Source organism: Martes martes, assembly GCF_963455335.1.
Source record: "Martes martes genome assembly, chromosome: 6".
Taxonomy (NCBI): domain Eukaryota; kingdom Metazoa; phylum Chordata; class Mammalia; order Carnivora; family Mustelidae; genus Martes; species Martes martes.
In genome coordinates, this window is record NC_137893.1 from 48,479,174 (window position 1) to 48,503,658 (window position 24,485).

Below are 24,485 nucleotides of genomic sequence, written 5' to 3' on the forward strand. Positions count from 1 at the left end.
TCATATTACCTTAAGAATGAAAGTGTTTTTGGGGTTCACTTTTGGGTGTATTTGCATATAAACAAACAGCCTTGGGAAATACTTTTTGTGGAGAAGGAACACATGAGAACAGCATATTAGAGCTGTAACGCAGGAAAAGTTCAAGCTTCTAGATCTTCAAGGAAACCTAGCAGGAAGAAAGCACTGCAAAAGTACAAGGGTTACAGCCGTCTTTGTTCGTGTGCACTAAAAACTGGTTAACCACCACAACTCCATTTTCACATAGAAAATGTCACAAACAAAAAGATGCACCCTCCATACTGGCTCAATGTGGTTGTTCACCCAGCGTGATATACTCTGTACAATAATAAATCAAAAAGAATAGCTTACGATATCATAGCAGGATGCCGGCTGTGTTAGAAGGCAAAAAATATTAAAATCAACAGCAAGTTACTGCTTCAGGTATGTTGAATAATTAACATGTTACCAAAGAGCTGGGGTAATGTCTCTGCTACATGTCTAATAATTTGATATCACCTTTCTTAAATTATACATTAATATTTTGTGAATAGAAGATCTTCCAAGCAAATATACGCATATAAATTAAAAGACTGCCTTCATTCTAAGCAACTAGAGTTTAAAATCTTAAAAGGAGCAGATGTTAAACTCCAAGATATGGCCAGTAGCCATGATAAAAATAAGTTATTATACCTACTGAGTATACAGTGACTTAAGAACATAAAATTTTATGAACACCTTAATGAATACCATCCCCACCCCCAGTGAAATGCGAACCTTGCTATACTGGTACTTGGATTTTAGGACTGTGATGAATTATGCCATTTATGAAAATCACAAGTTAAGTTTTAATGCACCTGATTAGAAATATACAGAGACAAGAATAGTCCACAATCACGGGAAAAAAAACCAAATGCGTTCTCAGAGGACTCTCTAAAAGAAGTCCTGACCTAAAGGAGTACCAGTTTAAAAAAACAGATTTGACAACTAAACCTTTCTTATCACTCTGAAACCCAAAATCTGCCAATGTATAAGTGTCCAAGGATGACGTAGCTAAAAATCCATCCCAGTTAGAGGATGCATCTTAAATCCCGGGGAGGCAGAAATGAGAAACTTCTATAAAAATGCTACTGTTACCTTAAACCTCCACACAATAGAACTGGTATTTTTTTATTTGAGCTGAGTCCTATCCAAGATCGAATGACAACCTTCAGAATGATCCCTGAAGGCCAATAAGCAACAAAGGGGGAGAGCCTGGCTTCCTATAGCCTGCAGAATATAGTAGGGAAACGAAGCACAGACGTAGCCAGGACAAAAGCGTCCAACCCTTGGAGTTCATGCAACATGATGAAATCCAGAGACTTCCAGAGTGTCCTTCAGCAGGAGAAAGGCTAGATAAACCAAGAACAGCAATACAGTTGCATTATTATGCAGCCATAAAAAAGACTGAGGACAAAGAAAGATGCCTATGGTAAATGAACTAATAAAATGAGCAAACTGCAGAACAACCTAATCTCATTTTTACAAAAACAAAAACAAACAAAACAAAACAAAAAACCTAACCCACCACAGCCATGGGGACACCAATATACATAGCTGTACGTTCAGAGCCAACATGTGTGAATAGTCTGGAGGAATTCATTCCAAACTACCAAAACTTATTTGTCCTGAGGATGGACAGTGAAGGAACTGTTGGGAAAAAGACTATGTAAGAAGTATTTTTATATTATTGCAAGTATTCCCAGTAAGTCATTATTAAATAAAAGCAGAGCCCTTGAATTATGGCTGAAAGTAACAAGTACACACTGTGTTGTAGTCATAATCTCCTTAAAAAAACAAAAAAGGTTTTCGTTTGTTTGTTTTAATGCTACTTCAGGAATAGCTTCTGGAACAAGAGAAGCCTAAGGTCCCAAGCTCCTGCAGCAAACAGGCACACTAAGAACACAGGGAGTCAGCCTTCCCTGCTAGTCTCTATAGACCGCGCTCCACGGCAGGATGACGGCCAGCTCACCTCCTGGCCCTTAAACTGCTGGATCCTAAACAACATGGTCAATAAGCTCTTAGCATCAGAGAACATGACGCTCTTGAACACCTCTGTATGTGTATTGCGTACCTGTGTGTTCCTGGATCAGTAGTTCGGCTGACAGTTACAGAAGAAATTCCAGAAATTTCTAAAACACCAAGAACTAAAGGGTAGATATGATGAAAAAGTAATAATACTTAGAGTTTCTGGAAATTATTATGACATAAAAACCAGTGAGAGACAGTGTGGCAAGAAGAGAGGAGTCAGAAATAATGATCATCATCAACTGATTGTCTCATAAGTTGCTATGTGCTAGGCTGGGAGCTAAGCATTTCAGACTAATCACTGAATTTAATTCGGAAAGCATCTAAGTTCATTTTTGCTTCTTAAAGTCAACTCTGATATCTGAAAAGTATTCAAATGTGTAAAATAAAATTATAATAAAATTCTGAAAAATGCTAAAATTAAGAAGTGACAGTGATATTTTCCAAGTCATATCATCAAAGAATTAGCACATATCATTAATGATTGAGTCTATAAATATAGTTCAATAATTTTGTAAGATATAATTAAATTCAACTTGGTATGTGCTTTTTTATCATTCACAATTTTAACTTAGTAGAATTTCTGAAGATTGGTTCTTTTCTATACTCCTTTAGAAATTATTAACACTTTGTTAATATCATGACAATGAGATCATCACAAATCTAGAAAATTAGAGACAGTTTTACTCTATTCTTTGTGATTCAATTAGATACTCTGATTAAATTACATGTTTCTGGTCAACTTCAACAGGCATTTAATTTTCACACATTTAGGCACAATGATACACAACTGCCTGGTTATGTTGCTAGCCAAATTTAGAATTTTGAGGTATTTAGTAAAAGTTCACACAGTGCCTTTTAGCAGGGATAGCCATTAACCTTTTTAAAATAACTAAAGATATAAATACTAATAATACTTTGAAATTCATTTTCTTTAGAAGAAATTTTGTTTCAAGTTTTCTTCCGAGATAAACCTATTTTACCACTTGAGGGAAAAAAATTTTAAAAGGGTTTAAATAACTTTTCAATACAAAAAGCTGAACCTATCAGAGCCAGGAAAGATCACGTAAGGCTGGATTTTCCAGTATCTGCTTCTTCAACTTTTTGCCACTAAGACCTGCTCCAGGATCCTGGCCTCGGGCAGATGGAGCACCAGCGAGTTAGAGGCAAACAAATGGCACCAGGGAGAGCTAAGCCAATTAAAGACAAGGACCGTGAATAACTGTTCTCTGTATCCCCTACCGCGAAACAAAAGGGCTTTGTTTCCTACCACGGCTCCGGAAGATTTGTCAAGAAAACTTTAAAAGCAATTCTGGAAGGCTAGGAGTGAAACAGACTGTGGCTGCTAAGTCAGTTAGCACCGGTCGGCCCTGGATTTCTCTCGTGGAGTCTCACTTTCTCACTTTCTCCATATTTCAGTTAGCCATCCCCTCCCCTATCAAAGTTTCAATAAGGAACACGGGGCAACTTGGCCAACAGCACTCATCAAGACGCCCCTGTTCCAATGGGACGGTGACAACACCTTGTGCCCTGTCTGGCCACTCTGTGACTTCTTCCCATTGTCCGTCTTCTATCCAGACATCATCACAAGTGGCTATCACTTTGCATTATCTATGCAGGATATCTAGTACAATGCTCAGAAAATGGTAGACACTCAAGAAAAGTTAATTAGGTAAAAAAGCCTATTATAAAATAGTTTCATTATATTAAATATGTCCCACTGAAGCTATTTATTGCTTTCTGAGCAAGCTCCATTTTTGAGATAGGGCAAAAGTAGACTTCAGCACATCCTGCAACAATTTAAACATGAAATAATAGACTCCAAACTGAGGATATTTTAATGTAGATTTGACAATAAGATACCCGTGGTAAGAGCAAATTGCAAAGTTACACGCCGTTAAAATGACTACACAGATTTTGGCCGCCCAAACATTGGACATATGTTTTAGTGAATGTAGCCTTTAAAGATTTTAACACGATCCAACCAGGAAAACTGTTAAGCTGTCACTCCAGGAGAAAACGATACAGACAAGCAGACCATCAGGCTTGCCTATGCCTGAATGTGTAATGCTGACATTCAAAAGCAAAAAAAATATGTATTTTTTATTTCTTCCTCAAACTCCATGGCAAGACTTTCTCCCACAGAGTACTTCAACCTGACCAACATGATGTTCAGCAGCCTATTCTGACTGCTGATAAGATAAAGCAGGAAAGTAACACTTGGGATAGGCATTTACAAGCCTTTTCCACATTTTCTATCTGAATATATACCTAATGAAAAGCAAAAGAAACACCCAAGCCAGCCTTTACCACCTCCCTTTGAAATAAAAGATTTAGAAATACATGTAAGCAAAAGTCATAGTAAAATCATACACCTGTGTTTCATTAATCAAGAACGTATCAATCAATATTTAGACACTCTAAAATCATTCAGAACACGATTTAAATTACGCTTCAAATATCACTGCAAATGCATTACAGTTTTTGAAATGTTTTCTTGTTTAGTAGCCAAATGCATTTGAAAAGTTAGCCAGAAAAACTTCACAATTAATCACAGGCTAGCAAATGTATTCTAATATGCCCAGCAACTATTATTAATCAGCCTGATCTTCTTGCACAGACCATGGACCGGTACACCACTGGAGAAATACCAATGCTGAAAGAGAAAGAACAGTCATGAACTCCAGAGAAAGTTCGGAAAAGTCCATTTTGGCAAGAATATGAGTGGTGGGGTCACAAATATTTTGCTATTGTAGGAAAGTGGAATGAATAGAGAAAAACTAAATCCTAGGAGCTTTATCACCCATGTGGAAAAAAGTAGGTAAGGGAGCAAGCAGAGCATAGAGAACGGAGTAAAATCAACAGGAGAAGAATGAGCAAATCATACTAACAAAGACCTGAAATGTCCGGGAAAATTTCAGACATCCTCACTAGTTCATTCCTGCCTGAACTCTTTGTATAAATCACGTCTCAAACACTGAAGAGTCTAGGACAAACTGCTTTTGCAAAAATTAGAAGTAGACATCTCTCTGAAATTATGTTAAACTGTGTCAGGTAAACATGTTTCTATCAATCAACCTTACCTTTCTGGCTTGTTTCCTTAGAGTCCCTCCAGGCTCGGGTCATGTCAGGCCAATCGCTACTCTGTGAATGTGACCCATGCTTTCCCGCCTCTGACTTCCTTGCCAAGGTCGGCAGGCATTCTATTCCTCCCTCAAGACCCATCCCATACAATGCCTTCTCCCTGGTCCCCTTCTTCATGTCACATCATATACATTCTAGGAACCACTTCCTAACAGAATCTGAAGAAGCCGACAAGGCAAGGGTATTCTATGAAACATAAAACCAGGGTACAAGGACAAGGGTCAAGTACTAGGGTCAAGGCAACACTCAACTGCTACCTCTCTTAGGAACACTAGAAATTTGCCTTGCAGGACAGCCCTGTGTGCATCTGTCTTAATAGCCTTTCCAACCGCACTCAAAATCACAAATTTGAACACGGGGACTATTTATATTTATATCTATTGCCAAACACAGCATATGACAAATAAGCATTAAATTGAGCCAATTATGGGGTGCCTGGGTGGCTCAGTGGGTTAAAGTCTCTGCCTTCGGCTCAGGTCATGATCTCAGGGTCCTGGGATCGAGCCCCGCATCAGGCTCGCTGCTCGGCGGGGAGCCTGCTTCCTCCTCTCTCTCTGCCTGCCTCTCTGCCTACTTGTGATCTCTGTCTGTCAAATAAATTTTTTAAACATCTTAAAAAAAATAAAAAATAAAATAAATTGAGCCAATTATGCTTGTTTTATTATCTTGGGACCAGCGTATATATTAGTAAAATAAAACAGTTTGAAAAAAATACCAGCATCTTTTTGTTCTTTGTTCTGGGGGGTATTCTTTTTTTTTTTTTGAGACCCAGGCAGGGTTATCTGTACTATCTCTCCCAGCAGGCTCTAATTCATTCAAAAGCACAAAATTTAGAAAGTGTCAAGTATTCTATACCTAACCTCAATACCTAATATATGCTTATGGATGTGGGCTCAACAAATGTTCTTAATGTTGATTTAAAAAAAAAAAAAAAAAGGAAGTATACAGACACAGTGGTTTAAATGAATCATTAACAAGCCTCCAATTTTCTGATGGCTTTAAGCCCTTAGGAGAGACTGAATAGAGCTATAAAATGCATTGAAAGGGAAGTCCTAAAAAACTAAGATCTAAACCCTGGTCTGATTCTACTAAAGGACTCCCTTGGGCCGACTCTTTCTACTTATTTTTCCTAGTCCCAACTGGTTTTAGAATAAGGAGTGAGCAATACAAAACATGTTTCTGTTTTTATGTACATCTCTTTTAAATACATGCTTGTACCAAAAACACAAACAGAACATTTCCTTTTCCTGGTACTGAATATAGATTTTCTTTTTCTAGTGAGAAAAGGTCACGTCACCATGACGATAAATATATTGTACTGGATGTGTGGTCATTTATTAAATATAGAGTTAAGCCATGAGTAAATATGTAAATAAATGTGTCTTAAAAGTTCTTTTCATTTCCTCCATTAGATCAAACATCAGGCCATAGATATCATGTTTTTGTGCCAAAACAATTTTTCAATGATTGAAGCAGCCATTTTCCAGCTGTTTTCCTGTGTTCTTTCTATCACAGCCCTATCGTTTTCTCAGCAGGATTTAGAATATTTCCATAAACTCATACCCCACTTCCCCTGCAACTCTTAGCCATTTCTGTTCATGAAAAGAAGTCTTAATATGTCATTTGGATATGAATATTGTTGACTTCCAACTGTTAACAAGAACTATCACAAAGCCAAGTTGTACTTTTGGAAACACAGTCAGGATGTTGTATGTTCTACATTTTCCATCCTTAGAACCATCCTGATTTCTAGTAGTCTTTTTCTTTAGAATCTGCAACAGCGGAAGCATTCAGAAGCACCACAACTAAAATTTTACTATAAACATGGTTATATTCATAGCAGCAATGTCCACAAGAGCCAAACTGTGGAAGGAGCCAAGATGTCCTTCAACACATAAAGAAGATGTGGTTCTGGGGTGCCTAGGTGGCTCAGTGGGTTAGAGCCTCTGTGTTCGGCTCAGGTCATGATCCCAGGGTCCTGGGATCGAGCCCCGCATCACGCTCTCTGCTCAGCGGGGAGCCTGCTTCCCCCTCTCTCTCTCTGCCTGCCTCTCTGCCTACTTGTGATCTCTGTCAAATAAATAAATAAAATCTGAAAAAAAAAAAAAGAAGAAGATGTGGCTCATATATACAATGGAATATTACTCAGCCATCAGAAAGGATGAATACCCACCATTTGCACTGACATGGATAGAACTGGAGGGGATTATGCTACGTAAAATAAGCCAACCAGAGAAAGACAATTATCATATGGTTTCACTCATATGTGGAACATAGGAATAGCACAGAGGACCACAGGAGAAGGGAGGGAAAACTGAATGGGAAGAACTCAGAAAGGGAGACAAACCATGAGAGACTCTAGACTCAGGGAAACAAACGGAGGGTTACAGAAGGGAGGGGATCGAAGAGATGGGGTAGCCAGGTGATGGGTATTAAGGAGGGCATGTGTGGTGATGAGCAGTGGGTGTTACATGCACATAATGAATCACTGAACTGTACGTCAAAAACTATGCACTATATGTTGGCTAACTGAACATTAAAAAAGAAAAAAAAAAAAAAAGATTTCCCCCTCCCCCAAAAAAGTAAAGAAAAAGTGAGAGTACATTAGCTCCTATGTACTACTTGGCAAATCTAGAATCTGACCCAACAGTGAAGACCACTGGCAGTACCATTCCACTACATTTATTATTAATTCTAATGTTTACCTTCACTCAAGTAGTACTGTTTTGTTACCACAGTGTTACAGACATATTGTGTGGTGGGGGAAGGTGTTAATAATTCACATAAAACTCATCTTTAGCATCTAGGTTGTGATTATGGGCTGACAGCAAACTCCATACAGAGAGTTTTGTTTGCTTTGCCATTTTAGTCATTTTTAACCGAAAAGCTCTATGGCATTAAGCACATTCGTATTGTTGCACGATCATCAGCACCATCCACCTGCAGAAGTTTTTCACCTTCCCCGACTGAAATTTTGTGCCCATTAAACAAGAATTCCCCATTCCTCCCTTCCCTTGGGCCCTGGCGACTAGCATCTACTTTCTGTCTCTCATATGAGTAACCTCATATGAGGGGAATCATACAATATTTGTCCTTTCATGACTGCCTTACTTAGCATAACGTCTCTTCATCTGCATTATAGCATTTGTCAAGATCTCCCCCTTTAAGGTTGAATAATATTTCACTGTCTGTACACACCACATTTTGTATATCTATTCATCTCTCAGACACGTTAATTACTTCCACATTTTGGCTATTGAGAAAATGCTGCTATGAACATGGGTGTAGAAATACCAATTCAAGTTGCTGCCTTCACTTCTTTTAGGGTATATACCCAGAAGTAGAATTGCTGATCACGTGGTAAAACTATACTACGTTTTTTGAGGAATTGTCATACCAGTTTCCAAGGCATCTGCATCATGTTACATTCCCACCACCAATGCACAGGGGTTCCAATTTCTCTACATTCTCACAACATTTGTTATTTTGGCTTTTGGTCTTATTTTTTACAGTAGTCATCCTAATGGGTATAGGGTGATATGTCACTGTGGTTTTAATTTGTATTTCCCTAATGATTAGTGATGTCTCATCACTAACAATTTTTTAATAAGGCTGTTTGATTTTTGTTGTTAATAAAATAGTTGGCTTATGCATCTAATGATGTATTATATGTTGGCTAATTGAACATAATAAAAAATGCTTACACATCAAATTTCTAAATCAGCCTCTTTGAGGACTGGAAATAAAACCTCTTCATAATATAATATTCCAAGTAGGAAAATATATAATCATACTCAGCTGTTCACCATGCCCTCTTTCTTAGAAAAGCATATATCTGGTTTACTGACTATCCCCTGTTCTGAAATAAACACGAAGACATGTTTCCTAAGATCACTAATGTCACATAGTTCCTTGCCCAGACTGATTATCTAAAACGGCATTCCTCTCCTGAAAAAATTTCAATGGTAAATCAGCTATCAGAGTCACTAAGATAACTTATATATAGTAAAAGCACTGAAGTCCACTGCCCAAGAAAATAATGGGGTCTAGTTACATAATAGAGAAATTTCTGAGCCTCCTGTCTTTGTTCCCTACTCTGTCAGTAATTAGGAAATAAAATAATGCCAGCTAAGAAAGTTTGGAACACTGGTACCAACCAGAAAAATCACCATCATCTTATTTATTATATGCAACTTCCCAATTAATTTTTAACATTGTATAAAGTCCAAAGGTCACTGGTTCATGTCAAAACAACTTAGTGAGCCACTCACATGTGCCAGTACTAGGGAAACAAAGATGAGTTAACCCAGATCCCAAAGGACTGTAATATGGGTTGCCACAATATCCTAGGACAAAGCATACTTAAGAAAGAAAGAAATTAAAGAATCCTGGAATTAAAAGTCATGTTCCATTTGTTAAAAACAAATTATATTTAGAATTTTAAATTTCGACTCTTAAGATCTTTTCTAAAATAACACTGAAAAAATGAATTTCTCTCTTCTTAAAACAAACCACAATTACTAATATTCACTCCTTTTCTATTCATAAGCCTCTACTTGGCAAATTTTTCTTAAGTGTTGACAACAGAGGGAAATACTATGTCTGGCCATCATAAGAGTTCCACAGGGTAGAAACTGATATCATCCCCCGTGCTCCCAGCATACCATGAATAATAAGAAAGTGACCCTAACCAAAACCAGCACTGTCAGCCAGTTATGTTTTATACTGCTGTTTTAAGCATGTATCAAGGGTACAATTTTCCCTGAAGCCAGCTGGTTGTCTACCAAGGTAATACTTCTCTAAGGAATGATCAAAAGTATAAACACTGCTACAATTCTGCATCACCATGGATAAATGCTTTTATTTTCTAAAACCTGGTCCAATTCTGTTGAAGCAAATGGGTTTTTAGTTCATTACGAAACAAAAATCATGTGTAGTTCATAATACACGGGCAAGGCTTAAAATCTTTCGGGTCTTTTTTATGACTCAAAAGAGTGGTATAGTAAAACTCCAGGGATATTTCAGGAAAAGTTATACATATATTTTTTTAGTACATATAACTAAGTTGGCACAGAGAGTAATAAAATATATAAATTTCGTACTTTCATTAAAACCAAGAAGATGGGGAGGAACTATTTATATGACAGGTGGAGTCGGGAAAACAATACTTTTGGCAGAAATAGCAGTATTTGTCTAGAAGACACTCACTGATTTGACAGAGAAGGTGAGGGAGGTACACATATCTCAAGGTTCTTACCTTGAATAATAGTATCAACTATCTAATAGTATCAAAATCCTTTGCTAAAAGAATTAGTGAGAAGTTACATGTAGTATAATGGTTGTCCAGAAGTATCATTCAATATTGAAAAATCAACTGATATCTAGATTTAAACCTCTTTTCTTTTTTTTCAGGGATAGCACTCTGAAATTTTCTTTCCTTATAAACCACAAAAATAAAAACAGTCCATTCCTCTTTGATTTACAATTCTCTGCTCTGCAACTTTTTTATTGACAAGGACTAATAAAATAGAATAAGAAAACTGTGGCCATTATACCACAAAAATGACATATGCCTATAATAGCTTATGAATGACAAAGTCATTTTGTTGAGGAACGGTCCAAGAAGATTTTGTGCTTGTTGACTTACTTTATTATAAGTTCGTCATTTTACTCTATCCTTTATGAATACAGTTATTATAAGAGAAAATATCATTCTAACCAATGAAAATGTTCCATTGCTCTAATAATTTTAAAAAATAAGAATGAAATAGCACCTCATCCATTAAAGTCACAAAATAACTTAAATTTCAATACTTGCAAGGTTACGTGTGCAATGTAAAGCACCATAAATCTTCTGAGAAACACTTTGGGAATCTATTTATCAAAAGATCCTAATGTTCAGATTCCTACAATAACCAATCTCAGTTTTAAAAAGTATTCTCCGAAAAGAATCCAAAGTTGTAAAATACTGGACTTCTGTGTTAAAATAATCGTGTGCATGTACTAGGTTTTAAAAAAAAAATTGAAAGTTTAAGAAACACTCTTTTAGAAACATGATTTCACACTAAAGACTCCAATACCCAATACCGGGGCACCTGGGGGCCTCAGTGGTTAGGTGTTTGCCTGCCGCTCAGGACATGATCCTGGAGTCCTGGGATCAAGCAGTGTGGGGCTCCCTGCTCAGAGGGAAGCCTGCTTCTCCCTCTCCCATCCCCCCTGCTTGTGTTCCCTCTCTCGCTGTGTCTCTCTCTCTCTTTCTGTCAAATAAATAAATAAACTCTTTAAAAAAAAAAAAAAAAGACTAATACCGTATTTGGCTCAAGGGTAAACTCTGTTTAAAAGGGCTAAGCACTTGAGAAATACTGCATTTCAATGCCTTCCGGTTACCATACACTGCATACTGTCTAAAACCAAGGACATAATGATTTTGCTTCATCTGCCTAACTTCTTCCAGCCCCCGAGTTTATGACCCGACATTCAGAGGGGCAGAAAAGCAGGTAGAGAAAAACTGGAGTGTAGGAGAAGCTTCGACCTGGAAGCACAGCTCCTGTCCTGGGGGTTCAGGCTGGGAGCTGATGGCCTACCCTTTGGGTTAGAAATTAGAGAAAACAGACAGAGCAGAATCAAAGGGCACATGATCTGATGGACACTGGGTGTTAAACGCAACTGATGAATCGCTGAACATGACATCAAAAACTAACGATGTACTTAACGCTGGCTAATTGAATTTAAATTAAAAAAAGAAAGAAAGCATGCAAAACATCTCAAAAAAAAAAAAAAGTGAACCCCACACTCTGGCTACTGGCAAATGAGTCTGGACAAAATGATATCACCCTGTTCAAAAATGAGTAAAGGAAGCAAAACAGAGTAAACCATTCATCCTAATTGGGAAAAAAAAATTTAGACAGTATCATGATCATTCAAAGAAAAGCATGCCTCTGAAAAGGATCTACTCCAGAGCCAGAAGAAAGTGTTAAGCAACTACTGTGCATTGTCACGAGAATACAAGGTCTAGTCTAAGAGACAGGAATCAAAATTCTAAGGAGATTGGATGGCTGGGTGAAGGATACAGATGACATCTGAAATTCTCACATGGGAACTAAAACCACAAGAATAAATCTTAAATTCCCAGTGGTAACAGATCTGGGTATCTCCCTCCTACTGCCTGCCCTCCATCAGTCTGGTACAGCACTCTACTGTTTGCAGACTTCAAAATTATACGCTGCATGAATGAAAATGGATTCCTTGGACCCCATGCAAGAGTCCAAAAACACAGGGGCAAGAAACAAGCACAAAGGAAAGCAAGGTGAGTAACGAGAGGGGTCTTTTCTTTCCCTGGCCACAGCCTGGCGGTGAGGAGTCTTTCCCTCGCTTCCCTCTGCTTCCTTGGACATCTGAGGACCCGTGCTACAGAAGCACAGACAGGGCTTCCTCCTCTTCTCCTTCCATTTTCCCTTTCCCAAAGTCCACCTGGGGCCAGCGATTACCCAAACTGGACTGAGGCCAGGAGGAACAAGGAGCCGGAGGAAGGAAAGGAGGCCCTTCCGCCCAGTCTGATGGCAACTTCTAGGCACAGTATTAATCGGAGACTGCCAACCACTAGCTTTCTTTTGGCAAGAGACACAAAACAAATGTCTCAAGGACCCTGGAGAGTAATGTGCATAACTGAGGCAATAATAAGTGGTGGGGAGTGTGGACAAGCAGAGAACAGTCTCCGACTTAGGTGGTCAGATCTTTTTTTTTTTTTTTAAATACTGTGAAAGCCAAGCAAAATATGCCTCCAGCCGGATTCCGCCTAAGAGCTACAGCCTATACTTTACAGAAACATCTTTCTGGCAGAATAACACTTTTTTTTTTTTTTTTCACATGTCAAGATGCACTTTCTGCCATGTTATCTTTACCCACAAAATTATACACTGAATTAGGCAGCCTTCCATTCTGGCCTTACCAAACATTTTGCGGATGTTTACCAGGATAAACATCCATTTCGTTGAACGTAACATTTACCAGAGCAGACAAGTGTTTCAAAAGAAAGACACTTGGGCCATTTCTTCACCATGTGCTTCTAAAACCCAGAAAAACAATAAGCTATCCAAGGTAACGTGTAACTCTATGTTTCCAGTAGTCCTGCTATATGCCCCAAAATGCCATCATAAGTGGACAATGACAGCGTTTGAAATTTTAAATGTGCAGGGGAAAAAAAGTAGTCCACAGCTCTGAAACGCCTCCCTACAACGTGCTCGGTAACAGTGCCCTCCATCGCCTAACCGCGACGCCCGTGTGCCTCCACGCTCGTGAAAGACTGAAAGTCAGCTTGCCAATTATTATTAGTCCTTCATAGATTAAAACTTTTTTCTCCTCCCAAAAATATAATTTTCTAGAAAACTTTCTTTAGATAAAAAGGAATCCATCACATTCTTTATCACCTCCACCTTGCCCTCCCCACCACCGCCACCATCAGTTTTTCAAAGTGGAAATTGCTAATTTTGGCCATCAGTATTGGAACAGGGCCTGGCCAACGGCAGTGACCGTAACGTCCAAAGCTGGTGTGCCAGCCTTAGCCATAAGGAACAGGTAGAAAGAGAAAGCCCAGATGCCACGGCCAGCATTTTAAAGCAGAGGAAGAGAATGAAGTGGGTACCATGAAAATAATCAGCTTTACTTCAGGACCCACACAGAAAAGGGGCTGGAGAATCCAAAATCAAAAATGATGAGGATAGGATGAGGTTTTTCTGCAGTCATGATGGGGCTCAAGATAATGGGTATTTACCACCTTAGCATCACTGCTGCCATCCTCCCAGAGGTTACCAACCCCCTACCTGCTACATTTTAGGCTCCGAAGGGTTTTGTACTTCGCTAATCATAAATTCATTTCTGTTAGGTACAGAAATGGATGTTCTTGAATCTATCATACACGACCCCCCTTAGTTCTAATGATGATTAATGTCATAATTGTTTCCAATAAATTAAGGGAAACATACTAGGGTTTTGTTATTCTTTTGAGTCCTAAAAAACTTGTAGGAACTCGCTCATAAATCTCTCTTAAAGAAAAATAATCATTTTTTCACATCTGTTATAAAAAAAATGCATGGCCTCTAAAATATGTGTGCTTGTGTTTATAGGCACACCTTTTCCCATTTTCTTATCTATACTCTTTGAAATTCATATATTTTAAACTACAGCTTCTCATGAAACCAGGAGACCTCCACGAGGGTGGAATATTAACATAACCTTTAATGTTATTGCTCCCCAGTCCCACCCTCCCGCAAAGGAGGGTATCACTTTTCACCGGGACAGCCAACCATAATTCTGAAATCAGAGCAGGGCTGGCTCTGCATGACTAACACTGGACCCACACTATCCTAGCTGGCCTGGGGCAACAAGGTACCCTGCTCACTGAGCAAGGCAGTGGGAGGGAAGGGTGGCTGGGGACACATCTTTGAGACATAAATCTGCAAATTCTCAATAAGCTGCAGCCATTAAGAGCCAGTATCCAACCTGAAAAATGTCAAAGACCAGTTCTTTGAATAAAATGAAGGGGTGAGCTCAGAAATACTAACAAATGTATCTGCACGACCTTCAATATTGAATTGTTTGGGCACTATTTTGTAAAACCACAAGATAAGAAGTTAACCAGAAAACAAGATCACGGAGCTGGCATGTATCTTGAAGTCACCGTTTTTCTGTAAAGAATTTGAAAGAGAAGTCTCATTCACAAATAGTGGCCCCTAGCATATATTCCCATCCTCTAAAAAAACAGAGTTAGTTTGGAAAGAGAGACTATATAAACAGTGAAATGCGGGGCGCCTGGGTGGCTCAGTGGGTTAAAGCCTCTGCCTTCGGCTCAGGTCATGATCTCAGGTCATGATCTCAGAGTCCTGGGATCGAGCCCCGCATCGGGCTCTCTGCTCAGCAGGGAGCCTGCTTCCCTCTCTCTCTGCCTGCCTCTCTGCCTACTTGTGATTTCTCCCTCTGTCAAATAAATAAATTAAAAAAAAATCTTAAAAAAAAAATTTAAACAGTGAAATGCGCCTCAGTGGGCTGATGAGGTGAAGAAAGAGTAAGATTAAAACCAAAACCTAGCTTCTCTAGTTACCAGTTGTGTGGCTCAAGTAAATTAGCTTCTCTGAGCCCAGGTTTTCATCTGTAAAATGGGGGTTGTATTGCCTCCTTCCAAGGTTGCTGCGAGAACCACTAATGGTATCCATGACAGGCCAGGCACGCAGATAGCGCTCACGAAATGGCAGCTGCTTGCCATTATTACCATCAGGATCATCATCATGGCCAAATTATCATGAACTTAAAGATTGGGAAACTGGTCCTCAAAGGAAGGATGACCCTAGCAAATGTGAGCAATACAAATTCTGAGGGTCAAATAAATTGTTATGCCTAAACAAAATTGAACCTCATTTGAATTAAGTGGTTTCCAAGGTAACATCTGGGCTCTAGCAGATTGCAAGCCCTCGCTGAGTGCAGAGTCTGTAACTATGGGCTCCAAGTCACCATCCACTTTCAGCAGGGAAAAACAGTGGTGGGGGACCTCAAGAGATAGAAGTCATCAGATAAGAGTGTGTGCTTTCCCAGGGCCCATGATCCCAGCCAGTATGCTGCAAACTGCACTCACAGAGGCCCTCATCTGATGTTTCTCAGCTAGAATAATGTTCAGACCAACTCCCTGCAGAAGAAAATTTTCCAAAACTAATTTATGAATGTATTCTGATACTTAAATGTGCACAAAATGAGAAACTCCTTAGGCATATAGCTTTATACAGTCATAAACCAAAGAAATTTCAAAGGACGTATCAAAAAACAAAAGCAATAAAATTTATACTGATAATATGAATTTAATGTCACCTCCTGAATCTCCATCCCTGAAGGAGAGTCAAAACAAGGAGATAATGACAGAACAATTTATCTTGCTTTAACCACTGTGTTTTCATGTACACTTATATTAAGCATAGTCTCTATGCTCAAGAGAGCAAGAGAAAGGTTGCCAAGAACATGGACAGGATCTGACCTAATAGAAGTTAAAGGCTGGTCTGTTAATACAGGGCATTCTCCATTCCTAGTATTCTGACCATAGGATACCACCCCTTAAGACATCTTCTAGCAATGGCCTTTTTTATATGGAGAAAAATTACATGCAAACAAAGTATATCATAATTAGAAGCACAGTGACATCCATTCTGACTCTGGCTTGGGAGAAAGTTCTGGGGAGGAGTTTGAGAGAGAATTAGAACCAAAGAGTGATACATGAAGGTGAAGAATATGGTTTATGATAACCTGAGTTCCAGGGATAGAATGTGCTTGTGCTGTTCCACTCTCGCTCTGTCTCCTAATGCCCGTCATCGTGGAATAAATGTTGACATTTATTCTCACAGGATCACTGTTTAGGAGATAAACCCCAAACCAGGAACCCTGGGCTGAGAGAAGGCAGATCCTCACCCTCCTGCTGCTCAGGTATAGCCCAGAGCCATCTTTAACCCCAAGCATCAAACCCACCAAAGGGACAAGGTAGGACAAAATGCCAACACGCAGGAAAGGTGGGAAAGAGAGGGTCAGTAGTCATTGTCTACTGCTTCAGAACTTTTTATTCCACAGAACTACAGGCTAGAGATGAAAAAGATGTTTGCAAGCCTGACTCTTTTTAAGGAAGTTAAAGTTTTGTTGAGGATTTTCTCTGGCATCCTTAGAAAGGAAGTGTCAGAATCCATTACTATTGCCTCTCTGTGTAACCAGCGTTCTACGGGTTCTCTGAGAGTCAGATAAACAATTGCTGATGTCCCTTCAGGCTCCAAAAGCGCCTGAAAATATGAATCCTTAGCTCAGTTTAGTGACCTTTTCTCTTGGAAAAGCTGTCCATGAGCTGGTGAAAACAACCTGCCACTGATCTCTGAATGCTTTCAGACTTTCAGGAAGAAACAGTGCCTCCTCCAACTCTCCATTTAATACTGTTTCAGTCAAACAAGGAAAAGGAAAAAGTCTATGAAGAAATTAATGTAGAAGATATACTATAGAGCCAGAACAGTAAGTGGAAAATTAAGGATACATAATAGGGAATACTTTTTTTTTTTTAAGATTTCTTTTATTTATTGGAGAGAGAGAGGCAGAGATGCACAAGCTGGGAGGAGAGAGAGAAGCAGGCTCCAGGGAGCCCAACGCGGGGCTCGATCCCAAATCATGACCTGAGCTGAAGGCAGCCACTTAACCGACTGACCCACTTTTAATAGGGAATACTTAACCATGGAATTTAAATCCTGAAAATGTGCATTATTACTATACATCATTCCCTGATTTATAGGTTTTATCATAAAAACAGAAAAAATATGTATCAGTTACCCAATACAAGATATTTACATTTATATTATATATCATACACATATACATACATGTAAGTACATAGTATCAGATATACGTGCGTGAATATGTATGTATATATTTGGGGGGCAAGGTATGTGGGGGTGTGCAGACAAAGAGATATTAAAGAGGAACTAGGAATTTTTTTTTTCTTTAGTCAGTCAGCTGAATGTAAGAATATATGCCTCATACAGGAAGGACTTTTTTTTAAGACTGGGCCATGGTACCTCGGTATGTAGTAGCTGCCCAGTAAACTAATTTGTCAAAGGGCTAAACATAATTTTTTTTCTTTTAAAAAGTGGACTTTTTAAAAAAAGAAACTACAACTCTAACAGGAAAATTTATTCTTCCAAATTTATTCTTATTTATTCCCCAGCTTTACTGAGACAGAATTGACATAATATTGTGGAAGTTTTTGGGTTTTTTTTTAAGATTTTGTTTATTTATTTGACAGACAGAGGTCACAAGTAGGCAGAGAGGCAGGCAGAGAAAGAAGGTGAAGCAGGCTCCCTGCTGAACAGAGAGTCTGATGTGGGGGTCGATCCTAGCACCCTGGGATCATGACCTGAGCTGAAGGCAGAGGCTTTAACCCACTGAGCCACCCAGGCGCCCCAATATTGTGGAAATTTACAGTGTGCAATGATTTGATACACGTATATATTGCAAAATGATTACCACATTAAGGTTTGTTAACATTCATCACCAAACATGGTTGCAATTGTGTGTGTGTTTGTAATTGGTGAAAATTTCTAAGATCTACTCTCAGAAACTTTCAAGTACACAACACGATATTGTTAACTATAATCACTGTGTTGTGCATTAGACCCCCAGAACTTACTTATCTTACAACTTCAAGTCTGTACCTTTGACTACCTTTACCCATTCCCCCCACCTCCTATACCCACCTCTGTTCCGGGCAACTACCAATCTATTCTCTGTTTCTGTGAGTTTACGGGTTTTTTTAGATCTCACATACAAGTGAGATCATATTATAGTATTTGTCTTTCTCTGTGTGAAATTTATTTTTAATAATGTAGGTATTCACATTTGTAAGCAACTAAAGAATCATAAAATTACACAAAAAACTACTAGATTTTTTAAAGTAAAATCACCTATCATGAACATGCAAATTTGAAAACATCCTCTCCTGTTAGCCAGAAATTATCTCTTAGAAATCTCTGTTTTGAACAATATTGTTGTCCAAAAAAGGGGGGGGTACTATGAGACACTACATTTATCATGGCTAAATATTATTAACAATTCTATTTCCTGCCCTAAGCTAACAGGTGTCAATCAGTTTTTTAATTTTAAAAGTATGACTGAAGCCTTAAAGAAAGCTACCTGGTTTTACCAACACAGGGAAAAGTGCTTTTCAGTTAAATCTAGGAGGAATTACCATGAGACTGTTTGCTTTCTAAATAAAACAGCTGAACTATGAAAAGTATTACAAAAATTGGCAATCTTGGGGCACCTGGGTGGCTCAGTTGGTTAAGCATCCAACTCTTGATTTCAACTCAGGTCATGATCTCAGGGTAGTGAGATTGAGCCCCCACATCTGGGTTGGGAGCCTGCTTAAGATTCTCTCTCTCCTTCTCCCTCTGTCCATCCAAACCCCCACTGGCACCACCCCTGCTTCTCTCTCTTAAAAAAAAAAAAAGGCAATTTTGTGAATTTAGATAGATATTTCCTTAAATAATTATACATGTACACATACATACATACACATATAGGCATATAGACATACTTACGTATACATACACACACGCACACAGACTGTATAAATACATATAAATGTGACATTTAAAAAGTTAAATAACATGAAATCATTTTTGCCAACTCTGAATTTTATTGACTTAAGCTTACTATTTGCTGCCAACCTGATGACCCAAAGGAAAATTAATGGTTTCTTAAAGATAACTTCCAACCTTTAGGGGTGTGAGATATGGAAAATACACACTAGTTTCTTCCCCTAGTTCCTTGCAGAGATCCTAAAACTTTTGTAATTTCCCAAGTGATAAGTACACCAAGAACATCTTTTATTCGATTATTTGGTTTTTGCCCTAGTTCCTAATACAGGGCTGAAGTTCTTGTAATTTCCTAGGACAGGATTGTCTGTTATCCTAAGGAGGCAACTCTGTGTAGGCTCTCGGATGACTCCTGGATGGCAGCTGGTCACCTGAAAGACCAAGCCATGATAAGAAGCTTGGAATTTTCACCCCTCCCCCAATCTCTTGAGAAGGGAGACGGGCTGAAAATGGAGTTAAAAATTGATCATGCCTACATAATGAAGCCTCCATAAAAATTTCAGTAGTATGGGGTTCAGAGAGCTTCCAGGTGGGTGAACATTATCCACGTACCAGGAGGGTGACATAGCCCAACTCCATAGAGATACGAGCTCCAGAGCACAGCGCCCTCCCACACTTGCCCTATCTAAAACGTCATCTGTCTGTTCATCTGTATCCTTTATCATATCCTTCAATAAGCTGGCAAACATCAGTGCCTAAGCATTTCTGTGAGTTCTGTAGGCCACTCTAGCAAATTAATTGAGCCTAGAAAAGGGTCACAGGAACCTCCAATTTATAGTCAAATTGGACAGAAGTTGTAGATAAACTGGAGACCCACTACTTGCAATTGGCATCTGAAGTGGGGTGGGAGCTGTCTTGTGCAACTGAGGTCTGACCCTGGCGATCTCCAGGGAGACAGGTAATAGAGTCAGAATAGAGTTAAATTGTAGGACACTCCACTAGCATTGGAGAATTGCTGGGGGGGGGGCCACACCTTCAGTGACCAGAAGTGTCAGAAGTGTTGTGAGTGTGGTAGTAGTGTGAAAGTAAGGAAGACATGAAGGTGAAGGAAAGACAGAGTTTCTTCTGATACAGGGAAAAATAAACAAAGGCAAACGACATTACAGCACAAATCACTTCCCTGTGGGCAGAGTCATCCTACCAGAACCCAGTAGTCAAATTTCTGCAGCTGGCTTATTCTCTTATCACTTGTCCCTAAATAATTTTCATGACTAGGATAATATATTTAAGATTTTTGTATCTTTAAATGTTCCCTAATAAGAATAAGAAACATTATATACAGTATATAAGGAATATTCATTATGCTTAAGTATATAAGGAATATTCATTATGCTTAAGAGGAATATTCATTATGCTTAAGAGGATATATTCCATATGACATTACACAACATAATTCCAACATAGACAACTAAGTTTCCGTTGTTCTCTAATCACATGAAACCAACCCATGATTTTCATCTCTCTCTGGTTTAAGACAGGGATAAAATCCTTCTCATTTTATTATCCTGTAACATGGAAAGCTGATGGCCCCCACTACATACTACACAGAGATACTGGGGTCCCACGTGATGAACAATCTGCAATGATCTGAATGTTGTCCTTTCATTTTTTGTAAATTAAAGTATTGAGAAATTAATACCCAAAGTTTTTAATTACAGAAAGAGGCCACTATCAGTGGAAAGGGAGAAAGAAAATGTGAAAAACCTTTCACGGAAGATTCATTTTTGGCAAACTGTAGAAGAATGGCTATTTTTAACAGATCTTGGGCAAAACAATAATTACTATGTTATAACTCTCACAAGGAATTATATAGGACACATCTCTTTTCCATACGGCCATTTATGCAGATACAATGTACAGTCAGCAAAGCTAATAAGGTACAAAATCAATAAAAGTAACACTTGGGCTCTGTCTTTAAGGACTTTAAAATCTAGAAGATTGTTGAGTATATATATTAAAGTATACAGAAAAAAACAACCATACTGATCATGGTGAGCCCTGAGCACTGTATAGACTTACCAAACCACAGTGTTATCACCTGAAACTAATATGACATTGTATGTCAACTATACCTCAATACTAAAACTAAAAAATCATTTAGAAACAGAAAAAATAAAAGACAAATATAACCCATAGTGTTAATATATTCAGATTAATTTTTAAGCAAATAATGAATGTTGTGCTTCAAAATACCAAAGACACATTATGCTAGCCATAAGGCTTTTCGGAATTCTGTTTTATAATTATCTTTAAAATTTGTTTATGGACAACTAAAAAGATCACTCACATTACTTTACAATCACACTCCATAATACTAAATTCGGAGAGAAACATAAATTTTCAGAAAGAATCTAATTTAAAAACAATGACATGTAACAAAACAAACAAACAAACAAATAAAAAAAGTTTCCCTGAAAGAAACAGGGATAGGATTAGGATAAAATAGTAAAAGATATAAAGTACTAATAATATATTAGGATACTAAGAAATCAGAGGAGAAATTTTTACTTTCTTAGATTTGACGATAAACAGGAAAAAGGTAGTTATGCTATGGCCCATCCTTGATGGTCCAGCATAAGCCGAAATCAAACAAATGCAAACATTGATACCTCTTAGGCAATTACATTGTAATAAAGGAAGGACCGTGATTATTTCAGCAGAGAAATGACTACTTATAAAATGTTGCCTGAAGACAACCTAATTCCAGTGCTGAAGATACTTTAAAAACATATTTCTATTTTACCAATATTTAAATTTTAGAAACCTTGGTAGGAATTAATGATCTATAAAAGCTAAAACTCACAATCTCCTCTTTTAGGGCTAAGAACAAGTTATGGTTTAAAATCTTCTTTCACCAAGGTTCATTGTGAAAATGACATAATATCCAGAAAAACATTATATATGCAGCCTAGTTTTGGGCCAAAGATCACGTGTGATTAGCATATCAAAAGAGATATATTGTTTTTATGCATGATAAAGTGACATGAGATGATAGGACATGTTGCAATTTCCTCAACCATCCATGTCCTTTCTCCTGCAGGCTATTTTTCCTTTGGAAGTTTGTCCCCTCTCTGTAAGATGACATGAAGGTGCCATCAACCAAAGCACCTGATGTTCTCTTGAGCAAGGAATGGACGCAGACCCCAAAGGTAACGCTAAGAAAACACTCCTGAAAGCTGACATATGAATAAATAGCATGACTGCACAAAGACCAAAATCTCATTGACCACCCCCACTCCCCCATAAAGTGACACCTGAAAAGACCATCCACTACTTCCTGCAACTTTCTTTCATCTCTGGATTGGCTGGGTACCCTGTTCTAAGGTACTTCCCAGCCATTTTTAAGTCTCAGCATACGTAAAAATCTAACACCTGCATGGCACACTGTGCTTAGAAGGCTAGACTGCTCACCGGCTGGAAGTAACGGCCTGAGTAAGTTTCTGTTGCTTGCAACTAATGCGCTGACGCTGATGTTTGGAAGAAACTGATGGATAGGATGATAATGATGATCACAATCATGACCAGGATGCTGGTAGGAGGAAGAGATGAGGAAAGTGAAGGAAGAAGGAGCAGAAGGTAAGTCTACACTGTAAGAGACTTTACAGAGAGGCATATCTAAATGGCCTTTCTTTAGCTGTGTGACATCTTAATCGTTCAATTATATTTTTAATGCTTAATATTTACGCTATTTTTGTGTCTTAGTATCTCTTAGATGTAAATTACTATTTGCAAAATTGCCGTGTTGAGAGTAATTCAGATTTAAATGGCTGTAAATATTAAACATTATATTTTCACAGATAAGTAACTCTCTATGATGGTAGCCATATATTACCCAGTTTTATGCAAAACACATAGCTTTATTTTGGTTGCAGTTCACTCAATGCTTTTAAAAACAATTTAAAAATTTGAAAAAATTAAAAAGTTTCTACTGAGAAAATTTAAGTTCAGAAAATTTGTTAAAATACTTTGTAACTAATTACCTTGTCAAAATGTGGTTTTACAGCTGAAATGCCAGGGGGTGGAGAATGAAGGTACTTTCCTAATTATATGACCATGTTCAGTTTACAACACAGTCTTATTCATCAACTGCTAATGACAAAATAATCTCAATGATCTCAGCAGTAACATTGTTTGGATTTGAATTTCTCCAGAAACCATTCAATTTGCCACTAGATTTAATATAAACAAAAATAAGCCCCAGTGTCATATGAAGGAAATTTTGGAAATTTTATGGTAAAATGCAACTTCAGCACTGGCTTTGGATGTGGGCAAGCATGGATCAACTTCCCAGCCCTGCAGCTCACTGGCTGGGTGAACACGGGCAAGTCTCTCGACGTGAGCCTCAGTTTCTTCATCTGTAAAATGGGTGGAGTAAGAAAGGCACCTACCCAGTGCCTACCTGGGAATACTGTTGGGATGTTCCAGTGAAATAATGCACATAAAGCTCTTAAGATGATGCCTGGCACCACAGTAAGAATTCTGTTAGTTACTGTTATGGCATAAAATCGAGTTTCTGTTCTGTGTTGACTGTTACTCTGTTCACAGTGGTTTTTAAATATCTGCATGATTAAAGTCCCCACTGACTTTTATGTAGCAGCAGCAGAGCCCCCTAAGTTAATAATTCAATCAAAAATCTACACAGCTTAGGAGAAAAGTATTTTGTGAGTTTGATTTGAGTCTTAATAATTTAACCCCCTGTCATTACCTTAAAAATTATATACGTGGGAATCAACCATCTGTTGATGTTGGTGTTGCTACAAACACTATAAACAAAGAGAAATACGTAAAAGAAGGAGATGGTCTTCAAGACATGAGTAGTAGTTTTCCATGGTATGGGTGATACTTGAAAACAGAAGCCTGGAGCGAAAGCTGCTGTCTCTAACTTGTATGTAATCTCCTTGGTTTATACAATAAACATATGGTAGAAGGAGAAAAATCTAAACACAGAAAGGATGCACGACTGGCTCCCTGACAGCAACAGAGTGCTCGGAAACTAAGAGCATTGGGCTACAAATACTCAAATATGAGATAGAATTTTGCCTTTGTCTCATGACCCGTAACACGCTGAGCGCTCGAGAGGCATTCTAAATCAGTTTACACTGTCTTCTAACCTTG

The 24,485-nt window shown here is 38.3% G+C and overlaps 1 protein-coding gene across 1 annotated transcript in view; it reads right to left on the reverse strand.

The window, feature by feature from the left end:
• Positions 1-24,485, reverse strand: part of BCKDHB (branched chain keto acid dehydrogenase E1 subunit beta) — a 216,580-nt gene that overhangs the window by 63,431 nt on the left and 128,664 nt on the right. The gene's annotated exons all lie outside the window — the stretch shown is intronic.